The sequence below is a fragment of the Peromyscus eremicus genome, chromosome 11, assembly GCF_949786415.1.
Source record: "Peromyscus eremicus chromosome 11, PerEre_H2_v1, whole genome shotgun sequence".
Lineage (NCBI taxonomy): Eukaryota > Metazoa > Chordata > Mammalia > Rodentia > Cricetidae > Peromyscus > Peromyscus eremicus.
Window position 1 is genome coordinate 7,374,800 of NC_081427.1, and position 25,968 is coordinate 7,400,767.

At 40.8% G+C, this 25,968-nt stretch overlaps 1 protein-coding gene and 1 non-coding gene across 2 annotated transcripts in view; both read right to left on the reverse strand.

The window, feature by feature from the left end:
- Positions 1-25,968, reverse strand: part of Sema5a (semaphorin 5A) — a 485,625-nt gene that overhangs the window by 351,225 nt on the left and 108,432 nt on the right. The gene's annotated exons all lie outside the window — the stretch shown is intronic.
- Positions 10,200-10,306, reverse strand: LOC131922083 (U6 spliceosomal RNA). The gene has a single exon (XR_009382198.1). It is a non-coding gene; the product is annotated as a U6 spliceosomal RNA (small nuclear RNA).

The window sequence follows — 25,968 nt, forward strand, 5'->3', positions numbered from 1 at the left end:
CCAAATGCTCATTCACATAGAGAGGACAAATAATTACCTCAAAAGTCTCAAGGCAGCTTAATTTAACTCAAAACATATCCTGGAAGATGAAAAATGCATTTCATTTTTACATTAATTGCATTAAATCAGTACTTTTTTAATAATTTTCTTAGCCCCTTTTATTTTTGCTTTTGGCTGGCAAAGTGTCAGAAGTCAAGAAAGGGAGAAGTATTTCCAGATGGCTGGTCTAAGCAAATTGGGTGGAATTTTCCCTTAAATAAAATGGAAAATATATGTAATAGAAGCCCCACTGAACACCTATCAAATCAAAATGACTACCGTCGGCATCGTTATAATTCACTTGCTGGTTTATGGCCTCACTGTATTTCAAAGAGTTTCCCCAGCTCATATAAGGCTCATAAAATGTCCTGTGGCGCTAGAACCGGCAACAGGTCTCAGACTGCACTGAAAGATGCAGACTGTGAAATCTTCTATTGTTGTACAACTTTCTTCTTTGGGACATCATTGAGGAAGCTGGGCAAAAGAATCACGTGCCACTTCAAAGGCAACTCTAAGTTGCACTCACGTTCAGTAAGAGCCACTCCCTCGGGGTAACAGGAGGCTTTCTGCTCACTGACCCAGCACACATTTTGCAGTATATGGTGTGCTGTTTGACAGAAGGGTTGAGACAAGGAAGGCAAATAAATGATGACAAACGGGGTCCTCAGATCATAAAATTAACTCAAACTTCCAGAGAAATTCTCTGGACTCTTCTCGTTAAAGGGTGGACTCCATTTGTTCTGCTATCCTGTCCCACTGCCCAGGCAATTCATACAGAGATACATACAGGTCCTGTGTGTTGATGCTTTGGGGTCTAAGCAAACTTACTACCAGTTACAGACAACTCTAGGAGAGACCGCGACATCACCCATCAACATAAAGCGGCCCTCACTCTTCCCAGCAGTGAAGTCCAGAGGGAGGGCACCGTCCACGAACCTGAGAGCAGACTTCGCATGAAGACCTCACTTCTACAGCAGCTCTCCTGGGCCTGCTACTGTTGCCGTCAACACAACTGTCAAACTGTAGTGCATCCAGTCCAAGACCTGGCCTTCACAGACTCATGACAATCCAAATACACATATCTTCATGACCAGCATCTTCCCTTGTCATGGTTTCATAAGGACACTTAGACTGATGGTTCAAAACAGAGACTTTTACTTCTTCTCCAAGTGGCGTTTACAGTAAGTATCTGGAAATACTTTGTCACAAATGTGGGTGCAATGGCCACTAGCGAGCACTGACTGGGGTGCTGAAAAATATAATATAGAAGAAATTTCTACACAAGAAGAAATTATCTGCGGGGTGGTGGTGGCACACACCTTTAATCCCAGCAATCAGGAGGCAGAGGCAGGTGGATCTCTGATTTTGAGGCCAGCCTGGGCTACAGAGTGAGTTCCAGGAAAGGCTCTGAAGCTACACAGAGAAACTTTGTCTCAAAAAAAAAAAAAAAAGAAATTATCTAATCAAAAATGTCAACAGAGCAAGGGTTAAAAGCACTACACACACACACACACACACACACATATGCACGTACGCACTCACGCACACGTGCACACACATGAACAAGCAATGTGGGTAATATTTTGCTCTATGAAAATGAAAGAAACTGGAAAGGCCAGATGCTCTTAACACTGAAGGTTTTCTGGCTACTAAAATAAGAAGCCTGGCAGCTTTATCCTAGACACTGTCTCTCTTTATTCTCCTATGAATAAAGTAAGAAAATTGATACGTAGCCTTAGAACTCACAGTGTATGGTTGTAACATGCTACAGCTTTTACATTGTATCCAGAAGTTTCCATACAATATGTGATTGGATGCAATTCTCAGACAAATGATATTAAAATAGTATTTTAAACATTATGTTCTATAAGTTCTAATTAAACATGTGATCTCACTGGGTTTTCTATGTAGAACATATTTACCACCTACTTATACACATCATCTGCACAGCTATTTTTTTATTCCTCATGCAAATCTACGTCTTTAAGTCTGTGAAATTTTTTTACCTTCCACACCCTCTATTGCTCACCAGATCCACCTCTAATTTGCCAGGTAGGTAGCAAGGATTACCGCTGGTAGTTTGCAAAGTTACAGGAAACAAGACTGATAACAAAGGTTCAGTTTACATTTCTTTAACCAGTCATTCCTCTTAAGACACCCCTCTCATTTCTGGGCTATGTCTTTATCACAGGACTTAGGGTCTATAAACTGTTTGCCATTCCAACATTCAGAGTGGCAGCAGTATGAGGACAGACACTGTAGCAAATGACAACAGCCTGAGTGGCTTGAGGACACAAATGCACTTCTCAGTTCTAGGGGCTGAAAGGTCTACATTCCAGGTACAGGCAGATTCAGACTCCTGCTGCCTAGTTTGGAGTTGGATGCCCCCTTCCATCTTCACATGGTCAAGAACAGACAGCCAACGGCATGCTGTCTTCTCCTACAGGTGCTGTTCCTGCCATGGAATGCTACCCTCATGGTCAAGTCACAACCAGAAAGAAAGAATACATAAATAATTCCACATCCCATCATCATCAAACTGAGTCTAAGAATCTCAAAAGTCTGCCTTCTCTGAGGACGAAGACATTTGATTCACTGTGATTCCTACATGCAAGACAGCAGAAGGATGACTTGCTGTCCAGTTCCCACAGGCTCTGCCTCAATAGCATTAGTATTTTGTCTCAGCTAGTCATGAGTTGCCTCTCTCAATGGGTCAATCAAAGCCCTGCCTTTTGCCAGACATTTCCTATTGGCCTTCAAAAGTATTCTTTATCCTGTACATCTGACAATTCTCTACAATTCACAAATAATAAGGGGATACAAATTAGAAGTTCCCTACATGTGAGCTAGAACAGGAGCACACACACGCACACACATACACACACACACACACACACACACACACACACGCACCCCAAAGAGGAAGAAAGTTGAACATGGTTTTGGTATGGATAAGGACAAGTCAGTATATTAAGCTCCCTGTGTCTTGGCTGGGGTGTGTGCCTTCAGTTATGGAGGAAGAGAAGAGGTGGAAGAAACATGTACTCAGGCGGAACAACATGGTCAGTGAAGAAAAGCTGCAATTCTGAGTGGAAGAGAAAAGGGGACAAGGAAATCACAATCACTAGGTGCTGTCCTTCCCAGTATCTACTTAAAACATGCAGACATCAAGACAGCCTCTTCCACTGCTGCAAACCCCAGGCCCCAGCCGTGCTGACGGCTTCACCTCTCCCTGAAGGTGTGCAGGCACACACAAGTGTCCAGGAGACAGGGCAATGTTATAAATTACACCTGAGTGTTCTCTGTTTATTCGCCTGGGAAGCACTTCATTTTTCTTAAAAATTGAGGTCTGACAAGGGGTTCAATTCAGTGGAATAAACACCTAACTGACCAACCAAATCAAGATAAAGACAAATCAAAACAACTTTCATTCATCTGTGATGTCGCGGAGGGAAACCTTATGTCCGGAGGAGACATGGTTTGATGTGTATCCCCAGCATCCTATTGGTACATCTGTAGCCAGAACAACAGCCTCAACCTGTGTTCTGTGGGGCCCTTGGTGGCCACATTGGCTCCAGATGCTGCTAAATCACGAAGGGTCTTTGTAGCCTGGCCAAGGCATTTTCTTCTCTGTGTTACTTGCTGGGACATATGCACACAAGATGTCCCAGCCGGAAACACAGGGATAGACAGCAGCTGGGCAGAAAGACTTGTTTCAATCTTACTGAGCCTCATGGGTGCCGCCACTTTGTGAGCTATAGCAGCAACATTGGCCAACAAAGGAGCTATGGCCTGGGGTAATGTTAGAGTCAATCTTCCTATTAAGCCATCTTTTTAGTAAAACCTTAGGCATTCTCTATTAGAACTACTTTAATGATAGTATTCATTATTGCCCATAATACATAAGAGAAGGGCAGAATGTGACAGAGGAAGCATTTTTGATTTGCACAGATTTGCTCCTGTGAAGGAAGGGGAAGTATCAAATATCTTACACCAAGTGCCGAAGGGAAGACTTGCAGGGTTCTAATCCTCTGAGATGACTTGATCGCCTAAGAAGGGAATGTTCAAAGGAGAATGCCTGTTGTCAGAAACATGATTCCTGACATACGGAAGCAACAGGAGTCAGAGGAGATTGCATACCGTTGTGGAAGTATCTCAGACCATCAGAAGATGGGAAGGCCATCTTCAAATTCACTTCTAGCTAGCTCTCTGAGCCAGAACATAGTTAGAATCATAGCTCCTTGCCATCCTAAGTCCTCATCCATTTGCAACTACATTGCCTATTTCAGGGCCATCTCTGGGAAATCATTTCACCCTTTACCCACATAATGGATACCTTCTTCTGAGATTTTTCCCTAAGTTCTCATAGTCACATACAAATGGGGCACACAGACTTAGGGAGAACTTGTTTGTAATTACAAAATGGGGAAGTGGAACCCTTTTCAGAAAATCCTTTCCTACACATGTATCTTGTAGGATACTGCTTATGTTTTCTTCTAGAATTCTTACCGTTTCAGGTTTCAAAGGGAGGCCTCTGATCCACTTGTAGCTAATTTTTGTGCAGGGTGATAGGTATGGGTCTGATTTTATTCTTCTGCAAGTAGATATCCAGGTATCCCAGCACCATTTGTTCAAGATCCTGTCTTTTCTCTAGTGCATGTTCTCTGACCTCTTTGTCAAATATCAGATGGTTATCACTAAGAATATTCACGTTTGAGTCTTTTATTTGATCCCATTGGTCTACATGTCTGGTTGTGTAATATATTTCTTTAATCACTACAGATATATATTGAAATCTGGACATCCCTCTGGTATTTTTTTTTTGTGTGTGTGTGCTCAGGATTGTGTTGGCTATTTGGTTTCTTTCATGGTTCCAATACATTTGACAATTTTTTATTTCTGATTTTTGGTAAAGAATTATGTCAGTACTTTGATTGAGATTGCATTGAATCTGTAAATTGCTTTTGGGAGGATAGTTATTTTTCACAATATTAATTCTACTGATTTTTTCCATTTCCTAGTGTCTTTCTCCAGAGATGTGAAGTTTTCATTGTTGAGGTCTTTCACCTCCTTGTTTAGGTTTATTCCAAGTTACGTTATTATCTTTGATGCTACAGTAACTGTTTTCTTCTGTAATAAAATAGGTATGTATCAAAGTTAGGGCCAATGATTTAAACTATTCTTTAATGGATGTATAACATCTAAAGCAGTCTTTTAGTATACCTGCTGCAATTTATTGTTCAATATAAAAGGAAGATTTTGGGAGGCAGAAGGAAAAACACTAAACACAAGGCTATAAAACATTCATACACACACACATATATATGTATATATATATATATATATATATATATATATATATATATATATATATAGAGAGAGAGAGAGAGAGAGAGAGAGAGAGAGAGATCCTCACATGTTTCTCTTGTAATATCTAGTTTTACAATTTATATTTATTCACATAGACTAGTGTTTTTTTCCTGTGGTCTGTATTAATATTCTGACTGCCCCTTGGAAACCATTGTTAGTATTCTGACACACCCCTTGGCGCTGCCCTGCATCCTGACTTAAAAGCCTCATTTTGGGGAAAGGCCCCTCCCCTTCCTCTCTTCTGCCTTTCCTCCCATGAGGTGTGCACCCTCAACCCCCCCTCTCTCCCTCTCTCTTCATTCCCTCTTTCCTATCTTTCCCTTTGTCTCTTTATTATAATAAACCATTTCCTCACAGATGCAGTGACTGAGTTGTGAATGACTGTCCACCACCACCCCACCACCATGCCTGCATAGCATGGGTCACCCGCCAGCCCACCGCTACATCTGCCCAGCATGCCAGCATGTTTTCCTGCATGTGTGGGATACTGTCAGGGTCCCCTGTGTGCAATATATCATAACATTGGTGTAAATGACTCGGCAGAGGTCCTCCTGGTGCATTTCTCCTGCATGTCGGCAGTCTGAGACACACTAGGAGACCTGGAACCTTCAACACTCACCTCATCCAACACCAGCATAATCAGTAAGCCTCCCTTATGGCCATTTTCCCACAACTGAGGAGTCGCTCCTCACTCAATCGTGGTGCCAGCATCATATGTCTTTCAGGCTTTAAGCCTTTCGGCCCCCATCCCTATGCAATGGCAAATGGAGACAGCCTGTGCCCTCTCAATTCCACAGCCCCTAGCCTTTGTTATGATGGTCCATTGGCTATCTTGAGCCATTTATTGGCCCTCGCTGACCCTCTAGGACACTGGAGGTCAGTCTTCTGGGCCTTACACATCACCGTGGGAAATGTACCTGTGGCGCTCCACCCCCACCACTGCTGCCGATCCATGGCTTGGGTTCATTCCTCTGCAACTGTTTGCACAGCCCGAGGATCCCTCTCTCCCATGCAGCTTCACTGTTACTCTGCTTCCTGATCACCTCTACAGCACTGCCTCCAAGCTCCAACGCATTAACCGTATAAGTTTCTCAGAAAAACTTTTCTCTGTATTTCTTTCACAAAGTCTATTTCCTATGTGCAAATAGAAATGTATGGTTGTTATGGCCATCTATATTTCTTTCTAACTGATTTTTAAATGCTTCACTTTATCTGTTCCTTATCTGCTCAGTTTATTTTGGGGAAAAAAAACCCACATGAACACATGGTCAGGTGCCATATTTGATGAGGTGACAAGATGGTCAGGTGGTGCCATCTTAAATAAGGGCAATGACATGATCAAAGCCCCATGTTAAATAAGGGCAATCTCATGTTCAAGCTGCCATCTTAAATAAGATCAAAACAGATAGGTCATATGGCCTCACCACCATCTTTAATAAGGGTAGCAAAAAGTCACTTCCTGACTCAGTTGTGGGCAAGGTCAACACGCTCCTATGCTGAGATAATGTGGCAAGAGTTATGCTTAAGAGATTTTAAATCTTTTTAAAATGCCGTGTACTTTATTTTTAATATTGTAAGAAGACATTTAAGAGGTCTTGAATCTTTCCTTAGGAGCAGTTTTTAGGAAATGATTCAGGATATAAATACCAGTTATATACACTTTTTAACACAAATCTGTAGTTCTGCTAGAACTCAAGGGTACAAGTCTACTTATGCTGTTCTGCTCTTCTATGATGCTGATTTCAGGACTGATTGATAATACTAATTTATCTAAAACTTTTATTTCCTTTTATAAAATAAAAGTTCATATAAGCCTCAGAGGATCAAAAGAAATCATTGGATCCACTTCATAGAGGTCAAATGAGCTCCAGATAAATGAGTTTCCTTACCTGTCTATTCCTGAAGATGGTATTTCTCTCCCTCCTGGTCTCCCTTTCCCAATCACTAAGACCATGGGCCAAAAGGTTCCAAATAAATTCATAAATTTTAATTCTGTCTCTAGCCTATATCTCTGCAGGCTGGCAGAAACGTCAAAGCAGCAGTTGTGGACCACAACCTACTGCACTTTCTCTGCTATGGATGCCAGCACTCTTGTCTATGTGATGTGGACCAGTCCAGCTAAATGTGTTCCCTGTCTCTATAGCTAGGTCAGATGACCACATACTTCTGATGAATACCCCATTTCCTGGGTTCTCTCCTTGCCTTTGACTAGCCAGGGTTCTAACACCTGAGCCCTGTTTCAGCTTGAAGAAGCTATGGAGAATACGTCATCCTGTGCTCCCTATTCACAGGACAGGGTGGAGGGCTTGTTTAAGGATGGAACCCCTGGCACAGAGTCCACCAAAAGGATCTTTTTCCTTTTCTCAGAGGGTCCTTTTCTCAGAGTTGGGCCATACTCTGATTCATAAGCCCTTTTTCTCCTGTTCCCTCGTCACTCTTCTTTGCCTTCTCCGAAGACAGCTTAAGAAATAATTATTTCTATATTAGTCATTCATGATTATAATCTGGCTGTACTCAAAGATCAGAACTACAGCTATAGGGCATTAAAATGGTAATAGATTCAGATATCACTGCCAACAACTTAAGAAATGTCTCTCCTTACTCAAGGTCTGTTCAGGCTCAAGAGTGTAAGTCCCTGTCCTTGCTAACTTCATTGAGCTGTGACTGACTAGGAAGCCTGTATATTCAGATTTAATTTATATATGCTCTCAAAGTTAATTCAATTTAAACATCTAAAAGATCTTGTTTCCCCAGTCCTCAAACCCTGTAGAGATATGAGAATGTGAGAGCATGGTATTTAACATAAAAGCTTTTTTTATGACAGAGAGACAGGTCATCTCCTGGCAGCATCCGGTATCTCCTCCAAGAAGATGAATGGTCACAGAAGAACTTCCATCCAGAAGCTCATAGCAAGGCTCGCCGCACAGTGAAGAGCTGAGATCCTGTCCAGACTGTGAATAAGAGGAGCAGCAGGGATTGACTGTCCTCTCTGCCAAGACAGGTAGGATGGTCTCTCCAAATCTGTCAGATCTTCAGGCCTATCAGCTGAACAAGCGCTGCCTTTGGAGCTTCTGCCCCCCAATGACCACAGAGAGACTTAGGACTGCTGCCTGGGTAGCTGGAAAGCTGTCTCACTCCTTACTTCTCAGTCGGATCTGACGAGGTTTGATAACTAGGGTGTCAGTTTAACAGCCCCAATCCCAAGATTATATATATATATATATATATATATATATATATATATATATATATATATATATACTCTCCAATTACAGACAGGTATGCCTCATTCACAGACTTCATGGTACAGGATAGACTGGTTTCACATATAACTCCAGAGGTTCAAAGTTTTAATACTGATAAATGTAACTTTGATAAACTGATAGAACACTGACTACAAAGAGTATTTAAGAGTCCTAAAATGGATTTTTAACTCTTTTGCTATGATTAAAAATCCATTCCATCTGTCTTACAGATAGCTACAGGTTCCTGGGAAAAGTTCTGCTACTGTATCAAGAAATCTGGTCTGATGAAAACTAGCAATCTCCAGAGCCCATTTTTTACCTCCCCATTTTCTAGCATATTTTGCAATTTCACTCCTCCTGTCTAGGCCAAGGTGCTCTCCAGATACTCCAGCCCCTGCACCGGCTGGCACCAGCTCTGAGGATGCCAACAGGGACAGATGCACCCCCACCTCCAGAGAAATGGCAGATGTGATGGTTCCTGCACTCTTAAGAATACACCATCCCTACATTCACTGCTGGTGCCACCTTTCCAGGCTCAGGCAGGTAATTGCCCAGCATCTGGAACCAGGTTTTCCAAAATGTCCCAATAAAGGACGTATTCGCTCTCATGTCTGATTCATTCACCCTTGCCTCTTCTGTACAACCAGGGCACTTCTCTGTTCAGACACCTGAGATCTCCATGATGACAGCCAAGTGTGCTTCTTCACTCACATCTCCCACCATGCATGACTCCTGGCTTCCCCCTCCCCACTTCGCCCCTTGGCAGTTTGAAGCAGTCGGAAATTCAGCACCCTTGTCCCCCCACTCACTATCCATAACTTACCTTTTTATAATAAGCAAAACAGAGGAATGTTAATATTCTGACCTGGCCCTTGGAAATCAATGTTAATATTCTGACCCCTTGGCACCGCCCCGCATCCTGACATAAAAGCCTCATTTTGGGGAGAAGTCCCTCCCCTTCCTCTTTCTTCCCACAAAGTGTGCACCCTTGATCCCTCTCTCTCTTTTTCCCTCTCTTCTCTGCCTCTTTCCTACCTTTTCTTACTCTCTCTATTATAATAAACCATTTCTGCACAAATGCAGCATCTGGGTCATGAACGACTGTCTGCCACTGCCCTGATGCCATGCCCGCATGGTGTGGGGTGCCCACCAGCCTGCCGCTGCTTTTGCTCAGCATGCCAGCATGTTTCCCTGCATGCATGAGATACCTTCAGGGTCCCCCGTGTGCAATATGTCATAACAGTCTGTATGTTTAGAATAATCACTGATAGATAAAGGGGTTTTTAAACATTTCATAGGCATTATCAAACTGCTTTTTCAAAAATCTGAAGAGTTCATATTTCCATCCGTTACAGGACAGTATTTTAGTAGAATCTTGGCAAGCAGTAGGTACTTTTGTTGTCTGCATCTTTCTGCGTTTGTTTTGTTTGTGTATTTGTTTTGGCCAATTAGAACAGCGATCAGGGAAGTTGTAGATCCTGAAAGGGAAGAAGGTAGCCATGAGTATGAACTGGGATGAGGCTGGGGGAAACAACTGACTATTGGTTTTAAGTAAAATGCTGCACAAATTTGCATGTCATCTTTGCACATGGCTCCTGATAATCTTCTCTGTAGTGTTCCCATTACAGTAGAAGTGCTGTCAAAGCCAGCACTGAGTCTTTCTCTAGAGGTGATGCATCACAACAATGCTTTCTCTGATAACAAGAAGACGTGATGGAATGCTTTGGATCAGGAAATCCACTCTTGTGTTCTCATTCTGATATGTGGCTCTGCTGTCTTGCTGGAATTCCCAAACAATAAACGCATGCTATTAGTAAGGTGTTAAGAATGGGGGGCATTCATTTCTCTTTCTCTCAGATCTTTCCAAGCATCTTTCAGTGTTGTTCCGATTTTTGTTCTGTTGAATTTTTACTAAGCTATTATTGATAGCAACAATAAAGAGGTAGTCTGTAGTGTTTGTAATTCCAATGTAGAAAAGGTAATCTTTAAAAGTATAATGAATCCACTTTCCTTTCCCTGATCCTATCCAAAGGAATGAATTAATTCCAGAATCATACTAATAAGAGAAATCAAATGGAATTCATCTTCTATCTCTCACAGGCAATGGAAAAGTCATTACCAAACCCTGGCCAGTGGAGGCAAGTTCCATCTCCTTCATCTTGTCCTCAGCGAGTTCACCATCACCAGTGACCATCCATCAACTTCATCTTGCCCTTAGTGTCATTCCCACTTGTCATTTGTACATGCATTGTCTGAGACCTGAATGCCTCCATGCAGCAGAGACGGGGAAACACAAACTTTTAAAATTCAGACTAGTAGACACAGGACTGTTTCATATAGATTCATCCAAATGGATTTCTTGAGAGACGATTCTCAACTTCAAAAGTACTAGGCATTAAAATATTTAAAAGATTTGTTTTATTTTATGTGGATGAGTATTTTTCCTGAATGGATGTCTTTCCACCACACGTGTACTTGTGGTGAAAATACGTAACTTAGGAAAAGGTGTCGAAAATCCTGAACCATCACATTGGTACTGGGAACTGAATCAGGATTCTTTGAAATAGCAACAAATTCTTTTACCACTAAGCCATCTCTCCATCCTTAACTGTCGTGAATTTTTAAAGGGGATCTTCTAGATTATTTATAAGCTAAATTCTGTAATTGCCTTTACTGAAGATGTTATCCATGGGGTAAAATTCACTTATTACTTCTTTGTCTATTTTATTGCTTAGTTCACTAATAATTGCTTATATCTTTTTAACTGACACATGATAACACTGTATATTTTATGGGGTATAGTGCCTTAATACAATTTTCATATATATACATAATGGTCAAATCAGGTTAATGGACATTTTCAGTTTTTTTCTCACATGTCTTAATATTTGTATGCTTGAAATTCAGTTCTTCCTAAAATATATAATGTTGTCAATCTTAGATACCTCACAATGTTGCAGAATATCAGATCTTATCTCATATAACAACTACATTCCATAGGTGTTTTTGGATCTTCCTATACTTCTAATTCTATCTTCCTTCCCCCAAGCATCATTATTGTACTCTTTTTTGAGATCAAGTTTTATTGAATTTACAGATGACTAACAATATTCAGAATTTGTCTTTGGGGCCCTGGCTTACTCCACTTGATGTCTTTTGGTTACATTCGTATTGTCACAAAAGAAAAGATACCATTCTTTTTATAGCTGAATAATATTCAATTTTTCATTTGACATATTTTCTCTATCTGCTCATCTGCCACCAGACATCCCAATTGATGTTCAAAACAAAACAAAACAATAACAACAACAACAACCAAAAGAAACATCTATGATCTTCACTGCTTTGGAATTTAGATTTCCACCAACAGTATATAAGGTGAATGAGGTTTTTTTTCTTATGACTGTTATCTACTTGTATACTTTAACAATGTCTATTTCTATTATTTTTCATTTTTAATCAGGTTGTTCATCCTGTTGTCGTTGTTGAGGTTATTTTATATTCTAGTACGTCCTGGATGTGGATCCCTTGTCAGACTAATATTTTCCTTTTTTCCCCTTGTCTGCCAGGTGTTGCTTCAACCTTTCAGTTGTCTCAGTTTCTTCCATCCTTTCCATTGGCTGTGTAAATGCTTCATAGCTTGATTCATCTCATTTGTCTGTTTGTCTGTACCCATAATGCAAAGTGTTTACTCTATGTTTTCCTCTAAAGCTCCATTACTTTAGACTTTGCATATAGATCTTTGAATAACTTTGAGTTTGTATAAAAGGGAAGAAGAGATTGGAGGATCTAGTTTCATTTTTGTGCTTTTGGATATCCTGTTTTTCCCAGTGACACTAACTGAAGAGTGATCAGTGCACCACACAAATGAGGCATATCCTATTGCCAGAATACTTCCCGTGGATTCTCAAAGTTCACAAGCCATTACTTCTCATCACCCAGCACTACACCCTCCTTTACTGTGAAGTATGTTTGCCTCAGGGGCTCAGTGGCTAGCACCAAGTCTCGTTTTCACTAACAATGAGAAATGTGGGTCATTAGCTTTACATTAATAGAATGGATTCTTTCTTCTCTGATAGAAAATCAAAGTTCCACACCACTGATAAAACCCAGGTGACATGGCTTCACAGGGTCGATCTTCTTACAAAGGTGTTGACAATGTAATCAGGGTTAACTAAAATCCTTGTAAGAATGCAAACTCTTGGCCTCCTGCCTACACATGCAGCATTTTACTCACATCAGACAAAGCCTCCAACCCATCATATCAAAGTGTTCATGGAGATTTACAGAGTCACGGGGCATACTGCTGCCAGAAACCAGATCACTGACCACATTGACAGCACTCATCAGGCCTCTTCCCACTGCCGGGTCCTTTGCAAGGGAGGAGAGACACAACAGATTAAAAAGCCATATGCAGGGGCTTGAAAGACGGATCTGTAGTTAACAGCACTAGTTGTTCTTACAGAGGACCCTGGTTTAATTCCCAGGATCCACTTGGCAGCTCACAACTGTCTGTAACTGCAGTTGAAGAAGAGATGCCCTTTCCTGGCCTCTGTGGTCACCAGGCAAGCAAGTGGTGCACTTAATTAAGGTTTCTATGCTGTGGTAAAACACCACGACCAAAATCAAGGTGGGGAGGAAAGGGTTTGTGTGACTTAAACTTCTACATCTAAGTCCATCATTGAAGGAAGTCAAGACAGGAATTCAAGCAGGGCAGGAACCTAGAGGCAGGAGCTGATGCAGAGGTCATGGACAGGGGCTGCTTACTGGCTTGCTCCACCGTGGCTTACTCAACCCTCTTTCTTAGAGAACCAAGGACCACCTGTCTAAGGGTTGCTCCACCCACAATGTGCTAGGTCCTCCCACATCAATCACTAATTATGAAAATATCCTAGAGGTTTGCCCACAGCCTGGTCTTATGGAGGCATTTTCTCAGTTGAGGCTCCCTCCTCTCCAGTGATTCTAGCTTGTGTCAGTTGACATAAAACTAGCCAGCACATGCACAGACATATATACAAGAAAAACAACTAGTCACACATTTTTTTATTTAAAATTGAAAACAATTATAAGAGCAGTATGCAGCGAACACTGATGTGTTATAAAGGTGCAATTTGATAACAAATGGAAAGATCATTAAGCGTAGGCCTTACCTTGACCAGTCTGTCTCCTTAGACACAATGAGAGCTGATTAGTAAAAGGGGGGATGGATGCTAAAAGTAACTCAATTTAGATATTCACTGTAAGAACCTGTTGTGTCTTCTATAGCCAGAATGGAATCTAATGATAAAACATAGGAGAATCCCACTAGTAAGACTTTGAATGACATCTCTCAAGAAAAGAATTACTTCTGGGACTTTCTGTCACTTTCGAGATCACTTCTGAAGTATCAAACTTCAAATAAAACCGTTATCAAGGGCTCTCCAACAGAAGCCAGTTCCCTAATTATGTCTTCTAATTCTAACCAAGGCACACTGCTCTTCTATAGTGACTCCGAGATGAGAGGTCAATGTGGTAGTAACCACAAATACGTACTTCATGCTCCTATAATTTCACAACAGCACACACTCACCTGCACTAAATAGTTACTCCACCTGGATGAGAAATGAACACCTTCAAAACAAAACATCATGGCCCAGGAAGAATTTTTGCCTTTCTTTCCAAAACCTGGGCTTTTCTATCCCAGTAAGTGGTCCACCATTTACTCGTTTGAATCAAAAATTGATATTCTGAGGGGACCCTGCAGGTGGTCAGAGCAGGCAGAAAAGTGAACAGTAAAGAGATGAGAATAGAAACTGGATTGAGGTTGACTTTGTCAACCTGGATCATCTGATGCCAGGCAGTTCATTGTCTGCATATTTAAAACAGTACAATTTGGGGGCGAAAAGCGTTTCCTGGTGCACAAGGAAGCATAATTACTCGAAAGTCAGCTCAGGGTTCGTGTCATTTCTTCCTAGAGGATGGGTTCTAGAGATAGGATGCCTGTACTAGCTTAAGGGCCTAAGGGAGGGTTTAGTCTGGTCTTGGTCATGCAGAGATTATAGAGGTCATTTGGGCAACCTCAGGTCCTGGTTGCAGGAGCTTGGGGGACCCTCTAGCTATACAGAAAATGTAAGGGTCATTTATACTACTAGGTATCTCTGGTCCTGGTTGTGGGAGCTTGGGGACCCCCCCCTCCCAGCTGTAAGGGTCCTTTATATTACTAGGTATCTAAAGTCCTGTTTGCAGGAGTTTGATATGATCTGACCCAACAGGTAATGCAGATGACCAGGCTATTGATCACTTCCAATTCCCAGCATTCTGGATGGAAGAACAGGCTTTTTTTACATCTTTCCCATTGGAAGGACAAACCTGCACATTTCTGGTTTCTATGGAGATCTGTAGATGCAAAGACCTTCACTGTGCCCCCAACAATATTCCATGCCTTATTTTTTCATATGGATACTCAGCCAGAGGAATACAAACTCAATCTCTAAAAACGTCAACACTCACTTTCCTCCCCCTCCACCAAGGCACACATCCATCTACCACCACACCATACACAGTGGCCTGTGACAAGACTTCTCCCAGGTCATCATTCTTCCCCTCCTTCTACTTTATAGACCATTGTTCCAGGGCTAACCATGACAATGTAAATAACAAATTGAAAGTGCCAACAAATCCTGCCCAACCACCTTCTCCAAGCATTTCCCAAAGCCACAGCAAACACATAAGTTTCATGTCCTGGCTGACAAAGTCCTCCATACTGTGATTGCTTTTTATGGTCCAGTTCAGGTCATTGCCTTCTCCTTCTCCACAAGTTGATCCAAGATTGCCTTTTATTCATGCTCTACCACACGAATCCAGGTACAACACATCTCTTGTTTATTGTAATTGTTAGGACTGTCTAACGCATCCTGAGAGCCAGGAGTCCATCAGTGTCATTCAGTGCTACATCCCTAATGCCTACAGCAGACTCTTACTGATTGGGAAGGAAGGAGAATAAAGGTTATTTCTCACCATGAGTTTGCCTATAATTTTCAAGAGAAGTGGTTAGTGGTTTAGAGCAATGACAGAAACCTGATTTCCAACCAGACATTAATTGGGATGCCTGCAAGTCCTTGGTGACCCCCATGTCCAGGAAGAGATGGGTCAGAACACCATTTGTTTACACAGATGTTTGTGCATGTGGGATTTTTATGTGAAATCAACCACCAATCATATGTCTTCTGCAAGATAATTATGCACTAAGAGTGAGGTCCAACCCTCAAAATATTTGCGAGCTCCAAGAAATAAAACTAAAATTCTATTTGTAGAAATCTATAGCTGGCTTATTTAGCAATAACATTTACAATAGTTGAGTTTAATAGTTTAGGGTGGTTTTATTTTCATAATATTCTCCCAAGGGCATTCCCTTGAGAGTTTTTAGAAGTAAAGGTAGTGAAATAGATGCTAGATTAATAAATTAAATAATATTTACTGGGCTCAGCCATCTTGGTAATCTTGGCATAGCCTTGGCACATTTCTTGACATCTACACAGCTTTTCCCAGTCATCTCTGAACTGAGGACAACATTGGTTAGGATTAGTGGCACAGGACTGTTGCATAGACAAATATATGTAGACAAGTCTATCAGTGCTAGGGATGCTGAGAGAACTCAAATGCTTCCAGCCATTATGATAAATAACTTATCAGTATTTCACTGTTTCAGAGTATGAAATTCTAAAATCTTTGTGTTTGGATTGTTGTTACTATTAATACACCTAAATTTAATTTATCCAAGTGTTCATGTGTACATACATGCATGTATGTGGGCACACATGTGGTGGTCAAAAGACAACTTTCAGAAATTGTTTCTCTCTTTCTACCAGGGGAAAGAACTCCGACCATCAGGCTCAGCAGCACATGTCTCTACCCATTAAGTCATATCTCCGTCTTGTCATTGCTACATTTTAAGGAGTCCTTTAACAGCTCCTACTCATGAGCTTTTTCAATCCTTTCTTCTTGTCATAACATGGTGACTGCAAGTAGGTAAAGATGATAAGGAGTACCTGTACTTGATACTTTCTTATACATGGGAGATGTGCACAGGCTTCAGAAAAGAAAATGCTGCCCCCAGATCAATGATACCTTCACAAATCATGTGTATCTCATTAGAAATGTTAGTTTGGCATGTATCCGATCATTTAGGATTTACTCCAGAAAACAATTCACTGTGAATAATCTACCATAAAGACCAAACTCACCTAAGACTCCCTGTGAGGATACATACAGACACTTACATTATGATTGCAGGCTAACTCAGTCAAAATTCATTTTTTATTGTCAGTATTATTAAGTTATTTCTGAAACACTTCTAAGACTTTATTGATACCTTTTATACCTGAATTATAGCACAATATTAAAAGAATGCATCATAATACATAAAGAATATAAAGTTACTAGATGAAAGAAATTGATTAAAATACCATAGTGGCAGAGGGATATTTTATTGTATCAAATTGATTTTAAAAGGAAGGAATTCTGAGAAAACACAGAACAGTGCTGGCTATTTGGGCTTGAAAAAAAAGAGGAATTAAACAGACAGCAGGCATGGTGTTATATGACTGCAATCCCAGCACCAGGAAGCTGAGGCAGGAAGATAGCAGCAAGATCAAAGCCAGTCTGAATAACAGCGTGAGCTCCAGGCCAGCTTGGGCTAGGTAGCAAGCCTCACCTTCCCCTGCCTCACATCCCCCCAAAAAAAGTAGATATGTCCTTTTAAATACATGCTAGTGTCATGGTAATGTCTCAGATTAGCACTAATAGAGGAAATATGTGCCTTTCTATGTCTCACTGAATCTCCTTATTATCTAGTGGATATTGTATGCTAGACTGGCAGATATATCACATCCGTATCTCACTGCTATGGCCACATTTGGCAATGTGGCCAAGTAATATGCTCAGGAATGGCTGATAAGAAAGAAAAGTGGCTATATAAATGCTATGTATACACACATGTGCATGTGCAAATGTGTATATATATATATATATATATATATACAAGTCAGTAAATGTCACTTATTAAATAGGTACTATATACCACTGATTGTTCTATAGCCATTTATTAAATAATGTGCCAAGAGTTCAGAATTGAACTACCTAGCTGAGATTTACTACCCAGGTATAGGCATTGATTTATGCAGGCATCACAGTGGTCCTGCTCTCTCTATACATTATCCATTTACATATATACATCTATATAGTTAAAATGATAAATATCTATGCCTATAAATATAGCTGTTCTAGCTATTTATCTATCCATTGATCTATCTATTAATAACTACCTATCTATCCAGTTGACCCCAGAGAGTGTTTGCTTCTGAACAGCATATTCTTAGCCTTCATATCAGTGTTGTTCTCTGGACATGTACATCCAGATAACTGTGTTATAAAAAAAACCCAAAAACTTCAGAGTTCTGAGCTTGGCTCACCTTATGACCTGGCAGTCATGCCATGCTGTGCTATTTTTATGTTTAACACGGTAGACTCCTTGAAGATGACACTGATAAAACTCTGCTGTGACACTGATAGTAGTCCAAGCACTCAATCTATGAAATATTAAACACCAGGAAAGAACTGCCGCCTGACCCTATAGCTCAGGGCATGACCACTGTGGGCCATGTCTATGTATATCTTAGACCTCACCTCCATTTCACTCCCTTTTAGAATGAATAGCCAAGTTATGCACAGTGGTCTAAGATGAAAATCCCAGCACTAGAGAGGCTGAGGCAGGGAGATGATGAGTTTGAGGGTAGCCCAGAATAGAGAAAAAGAATGTTACTCAAAAACAAAACAAAATAACATTCATTAAAATAAGCAAGACAAATACTTTTGAAGAATGGGAAGGCCATCTTAGCATTTATATGGCTGATAATGGTGGTCACTCATGTTGGAAAATAGCAAAGGCCATTCACAAAGGTAGTAAAGAGTTCAACAATGTGGGGACAAGCCTGAGATGCCTACAGCAAACTTAACTGATTTTTTTTATTGTAAAATCATATAATAAACATATCACATGAATGGTAGCACACTTAGTAGTCTAAGGGAACACGTCTTATTACACTTCTAATCATTAGATAAGACAAGCTTATAAAATTTCATCTGGGAAACTTTATTAAATAGCACATGTGACACAGTTCAGCACCTGCTGCACGCCAGAGTGCCCAGTGCTGAGGAGATGAAAACAATAACCAAGCCAGGGTCGAGTAGTTCGAAAAGAATGAAACAGATCTATGTACAAAATACGACAAGAGCTACAATTTGAAATCCCCTTTGTATAAAAGTGCAAGAGGACCATGATGCAGATGGGGTACAACTTAATTCATCTGGGCATGAAGAGAGAGGAAAAGCCCATGGAGGATAGGGTGCTGAGCGATAAGGATTGGTGAACAAGCAAATATCCACCTGCTAGACAATGGAGGGGAAAGCACACCAAATGTGCTATTTGGGATTCAGGAAGAGCCCCGTTCATCCTCTTTCACACAAGCTGACAGATGTCTAAGTGTGCATGACCAAATTAGAAACAAGGCTGTATCCATTCAGGTTGGAACGCCCGCCCACCCCCCTCAGATGCAACAGTCATCCATTTATCAATGAATCAATCCATACATTAAATTAATAATTATTAACAGTCAATTATGTTTTGAGGAGGTCATTCTCATCCATCAAAGGATGGAACAATATAAAAATATAAATAAAAGCTCCCTTCCTTAGTGGAGCTTACACTAGAAAAAGACCAGAGTGTAGACAAACTTATAAAACAGTATACTGAATAAATCAAAGATGACTAAAGGGCCGGGCGGTGGTGGCGCATGCCTTTAATCCCAGCACTCGAGAGGCAGAGCCAGGCGGATCTCTGTGAGTTCGAGGCCAGCCTGGACTACCAAGTGAGTTCCAGGAAAGGCGCAAAGCTACACAGAGAAACCCTGTCTCGAAAAACCAAAAAAAAAAAAAAAAAAGATGACTAAAGAGTTTGAGGAACAAAACAGTAAGTCAGAAAAAAAAATAATGAGATTGAGATTGTTTTAGAATTAGTAACTTGGTTAAGAGTAGCACAAGGAGTCATGACTAAGAAAACCTGAAATAGGAGATGCCACAGCAGCCATGTTGATGTTCAGATACCAGATATACAGATACTGAGTGCCACAGCCTGTTGGCACTTGGTATCTGGTTTGTCATTCTGTTAATGGTATACCTTCATTCTGTTAATGAAGTTTGTAAAGAGCCAGTCAACATATCTCACTAGAGAAAGAAAGTCAGATGGAACCAGTGATGGGGAGAAGGGTGAGGAAGAGGATGAAGAAGGAGGAAGAGCTTTAGAGGCAGTGGAGATGTTTTCACCTGAATGAAACGGAACCACTGAAGGATGCCGAGCAGGGCACTGCAGAGACAACCAGGAGGCAAGAGGAGGTGGACAGACCATCAGGAGGCTGGAAATGTAGCAGGAGAGGTGGGGAGACCAGGAGGAGACCAGGAGGCACAGAGGAAGAGGAGGGGAGACCATGAGGAGTCTACTTGGGTCACTAAGAAAAAGATGCTCGGAGGAGAGAAGAGAACATAGCAACGAAAATGCCGAAAAGTGGTAGATTTTAGATTGATGGGGGTTAGTGATGATATTTATTGATAGCTTGAATACAGTACGGGATGCAAAGGGCAGAACCAAGCAGTATTTCACACATAGAAACGTGTGTTCTACACACAGAAGAACGCACTCGCCTTTAGTGTAGTGGAGAACACACAGACAGTAGAAAGAAGAAAAGGAACTCAGGCTCAGCATGCTCCTCAAAAGCATAATTTGTCATCTAATCTCTGAGACCAAATAGGCAGTGACAGGGACAGTTCTAGGGCTTGCGACTGCAGGTCCTAGAGAGGGTAGACATGAGAGTCATCAGTGTTTAAACGGCACTAAAGCAACTAGACTCCATGAGATGCTGAAGCAATGAGAACCATAGTTCCAGTTACTGAAGCACACGGGACTCGCATGGCTGGGTGGCAGAGAGCTGAGGCTGGGACGAAATGAGCCGAGATGAGAGGTGAAGACCACGCCGTTCACGGATGTTTGGAGAGGGGGTGAGTGGTGCAGCCACTGATAAGATTCACTTGCTCCGGTAAGTGATCTCTCACCCATGCTCAAGCAAGAAACTAATTGAACTCAGTGAGTCACACATAAAAATAAGGCAGGAAAACAGGAGAGGACTCGCTGGGAAGGATTTTAGTGGGAGAGGGGAGGAGATGAGCGAGGGGAAAGAAGATGGGTGTGACTAAAATTCACTCTATTCATGTATGAAACTGGCAAATAGTATATACGATTCTTAAACAGGTGGGGAAAATACTCCAAGGAGGGATCAAGGGCACAAATACTGCTGACTACTAAGTGTGAAGCCAATTGAATCTTGAGCGCCAAATTTAGCAGCCAGCGTGGCAGTTTGGTCTTCCTGACAAGGCAGTGCTAGCAGATGATCAAGGTTGAGCTCCAGAGGAACTGGAGAAAAGGCATGTCACGGAAACACACACAGGAAACACTATTAAGGAGCTTTATCTGCACATATATGGGCTATACTTGTGTGTGTGTGTGTGTGTGTGTGTGTGTGTGTGTGTGTGTGTGTGGTGTGTGTATGTGTATGTGTTTGTTTAGGGGGTACATGGGTTAGAACTACACAAGAAACTAGGGTGTTGGGAATGTTTCCACTCTTAATAGAATGATAACAGGAGATGGATAATAAAACCTGATGACCCCCCAAAAAGGGAAGAACTGAAGAATGATAAAAGCAAATGAACCAACAGCTCAGGCACACTCAGGTCACAGCCTCAACCACAGTAAACCAGAATAGGCACCAACTGGGCTGTTCTGAACACACAACTTACTGTGTGCCTGTCTTTTCATTGTACTATTAGCAGGGAAACCTCCTGCATAGAAAGCAGAAGCAACGGTCCCCACAAGGAATAAGGTCCCTGTGCAAAGAACAGAGTAGCCACCCAAAATATGTGTACTTGAAAAAAAAAAAGTCTAAGAATCTGAGGCATGTCAAATGCCTTAGGTCTGCCCACTTAATTCCTCAGCAATGAAACATAAGAGCTAAATATCCCTGGACACTACTATATGAAATCACAGTGGTGTGTACTTCCCAGAATTTCCCAACCATCTTTCCAATGGTTTTTGTGCATTGGCTTCCCCATCATGATCTTTGCCCAGGGCTCTAAGCAAAAGTAAATGAGGTAAAATGACCTCCCTTTGTGGCCTGACTGACAGAGACACAAACACACAAAAGCCACATGAAAGTGGTGGATAAGCATGAGCTGTTAAGGACAGCACCCCTGCAGCAGAGAGGCCTCTCTCATTGTCTGATGTGGAAACAACGCAGGAAACCCCTCAGGGCCATCAAACCCAAACACCCAATCATAGGCACTTATCCCTTTGGGCATGTTCTGTCAAAGGATCCCACACATAGTTCAACTGAGGAGGCAGTGCCTTTCTGGCACATGTGAATCTACAAATCCCAGCAATTAACCCCCATACAGATCTGCTTCACTAATGGGTATCTGAGAATAAACAGCACACACACACACACACACACACACACACACACACACACCGCTCCCTACTTGCCTTGCATCATGGAAGGAAAATGGATAGTGGACTTCACCACACATCTGTGACAATTCACGAATGTTTATGCAGCCATAAAGCTGGTGACCACCAGGCTGAGAGCATGTTTGGCAGGCGCTCACATAAACAAAAAAGGAAGGAGGCCACAAGCCCAAAAAGAAAAGACCAGAATAGGAGGCCAGGCTCACAGGTGCCAGGATGGGAATTCTGGTCACTCTAACGTAAATAATGAGAGCAGACAACCCTCCCGCTAGTGAACTTTGGTAGCGTAGAGTGGAATGCACGTGACTAACAGACGTGTCTGCACAGGCCTCTCTGGATCACATCACAGAGATTTTCCACTGGACGGACAGAAAAGGACAGGCATAATAAGGAGTGACATTATTCAGAATGGCAGGCTAAATCTTTACCCCCAAAATGGGATCATTCAGCATGTGTAAGCAAGAAACGTACCCTGTCCCAACAATGCACATGCAAATGCCATGAAGTAAAATCCTAGCTGGGACAGGGCATCAAAAGAAAGATTTCCTGCAGCTCAGCAGTTCACTTTCAGTATTTACTCTCTTTGTCAGAGCTACCTCTGCAATAAGCAAGTTATCACCCATGTCACTGCTACTACACCTGCATCTTTTGAATTTCCTCAGTCTTACATCCACAAAACAGCAAAATGAGAATGCAAGTTGTGGTCCACTCAAGAGATTCAGCTTCCTGGAAGCACTAGGGTAGATGTGCCAATCATCACCACAAGTATGCCATTGGTTAACGTCATAGGTGAGTGACTGAAACCACCTGAGTGACTTCGGCTTCACATCTGAGTTTCATAGCTTGGTCTGAGTGTATGTACCACATAGACACTGAGGGGAAGTTACACACAAGACAGAGACAAGAAGCAAAACTGCTATGATGACTTAATCAGGAATTAAATACGTATGTGTGCGCATGAAAATGGCATAGTAACGTATCATGTATCATTAAAGTATGCTAACAGAAATCCAAAACTGATGGGCCAGCTTAAGGGATTACATATTGTTGTATTTGTATAAATATTTATTGTATGCTTTGATCTATTGTTTTTAAAATGATAGATAAGGATTGCAGAATACCCCAAAGTGCAGAGGTTACTCTTTTCTGAACAAAGAGGAATTAGAAAATACTGAAGGAATTTCTACAGTCTGACTGTAATGTGGGCCTCCACCTTAAGATGAAGGAAAGAAAAACTTGATTCCTTCCTACTTGGACAAATATTTAAGTGTTCACATATCCTTTTGACACTAAAATTGGAGATTGATTTTGTTAATAAAGAAGAGAGAGTCTAGAAAGATAGCTGAGCAGTTAAGAGCTCATGAGGAGGACTGTAGTTTAGTTCCCAGCACCCATGCTGGGCAGCCCACAACCACGTGTAACTCCATCTCCAGCAGGGGCCAACATCTTTGACCTCTGCAGCCACCTATACTGACACACATTGCACATACTTACACACAGAACCACACACACACATACGCATAGCTTAAAATAATACAGTAAACTCTTAAAAACAAGACAAGTGGGGTAAGACTAGGAGAATTTGAAAAGCATCATCTATTTTAATTAACTTCCTCTTCAGTCAAAACATGAAAATCTTCGTGTTTATCAGAAAAAAAAGTAAAAATACACTTCAAATTTCTAAGCACTGGCTAAAGTAATTATAAAGAAAAATTGATACCATTAAAATAAACTTTAAAATGATAAAGTTAATGAGCAAGAAAACATAGGGAAAAAACCATTAGTGGATGATATTTAAAAAGTTAAGCAATAAAAAAGAATGTAGCAAACAGTGACAATGAGTTAATATCCTTAAAAGTTTAGTTATAAAAATTCTTCACAAAACACTGGAGCTTACTAACTAGACATATCCAAGAGCATCCTCACACATGCTTGTTTCCTGTCTTCATCCTAGTGGAGCTGTTAATTAGCACTTAAATAACATCAACAAAAAAAGAAACAATAAAATATGCAAAAAAAGAATGAGTGCCATCATACTAAAACAATTATTAAAGATGCTACTCAGCAGGAGTGATGTTTTTATCAAAACAAACTCTCTAGCATACTGTTCATGAAGTATAATTATCTGTTAACACTTTTAAAAGCCAACTGACAGTCTTACTAAGACCCTTATTTGGAAATACTAAATCAGCTACAATTATCCTGTCCTAATGAATCAACCCTCAATTAAATGAAGGCTTTATGTTGGTTGTTAGTGCTCACGTAGCACTGTGTATGCACCAAATATCTGTGCTTCACAAATACAATGATGATGCAGCCTGCAAATATTGGAACAAATGCAATTCAGGCGTGGGAGGTATGGACCACCAGCCTCCTCCCTGCTCACTTCAGTATAAACTCATCCAACCAAAGGGAAGCATCAAATTATATAACAGTCTTCCCTTGACAGATTATTATATACACATTAAAATTAGGTTTATTAACAATTTGTCATACTATAAAGCATGCATATTACAATGAGTGAAAAATTTCAATCAAAAGTCTGTATCTATGCTACTTTAACTCTACAAATTGCTCATAGAAAGCCTACTAAAGGAGATCACATTAAATCCTAGCAGTAGTTAACTTTCATGCGGGCAGTATTGGAATTTAACCCTTTTACACATAGATCCCATCATTATTATTCACTACACTAAACTAATTCATTCATTTTAATTGAAAATATCTGTAAAATACAAATTCCTTAGGAGTCCACAAGATGGCTCAGTGGATAAAGTCACTTCCTACCGAGGTTCACAATCTATTCTTAATTCCCAGGACCCACATTGTAGAGAGAGGGAAAACTGATTCCTACAAGTTGTCCTCTGACCTCTGCATAGGCACTATGTCATACAGATACACAGACACAGACACACACACAAAGATAAATATTATAAAAATATTTTTAAGAATGCAAACTCCTCAACCGTAGAGACAATGTATTCAAAGCATAATTATGTATAGTCCAATAGACTTTACTAGATACATGAACTGAGTATAGAGATTATATGAGTATAAACACATTTTTAAGATAAATATAATTAAACTAATTAGCACATTGCAATTTACTTTTCCCAGTTAATAAGATGTCATAGACAGATATTTTATTTCTATCGTCAGAATTTCAGTTTTTAACCACTGTTACTGAAGGGAAAAGCACAGTTCCACATGCGTGGACTAAGAATCCAGGAGTGAGTGGCTCCTTGGCAAAGGCATGTACACAAGCTGTTATACCAGGATTTAAGAATGAGTGAATTAATGAATGGAAAAAAACGGAACATGACTTAAACCCCTGCAAGAAGCAGAGTAGCTGGGATTAGAGTAACACACTTCAGACAAATCTTCCTTAGGAGACTAAAGTACCCTTTTACAAGAAAAATCGTCCTTTTAAATTATTCCTTTAGTTTTTGAGACTGTAACACTGCACCTCTTTGCTTCCCTTCGCTCCCTCCAAGCCCTCCTGTGTCCCCTTCCTTGCTCTCTTTCAAAGCCAAGGCTTCTTTCTTCATTTATTGTCATTACATGCAAATATATGTCTATTCTAAGGATATAAACAAAACCTGCTCGGTTTGTATAATCTTACTTGTATGTATGTATAAATACTTTAAGAAAAAAACAAGCTAAAAACAAAAACACAAACAAAACCACCTCTTTGGATGCATGTGTAGT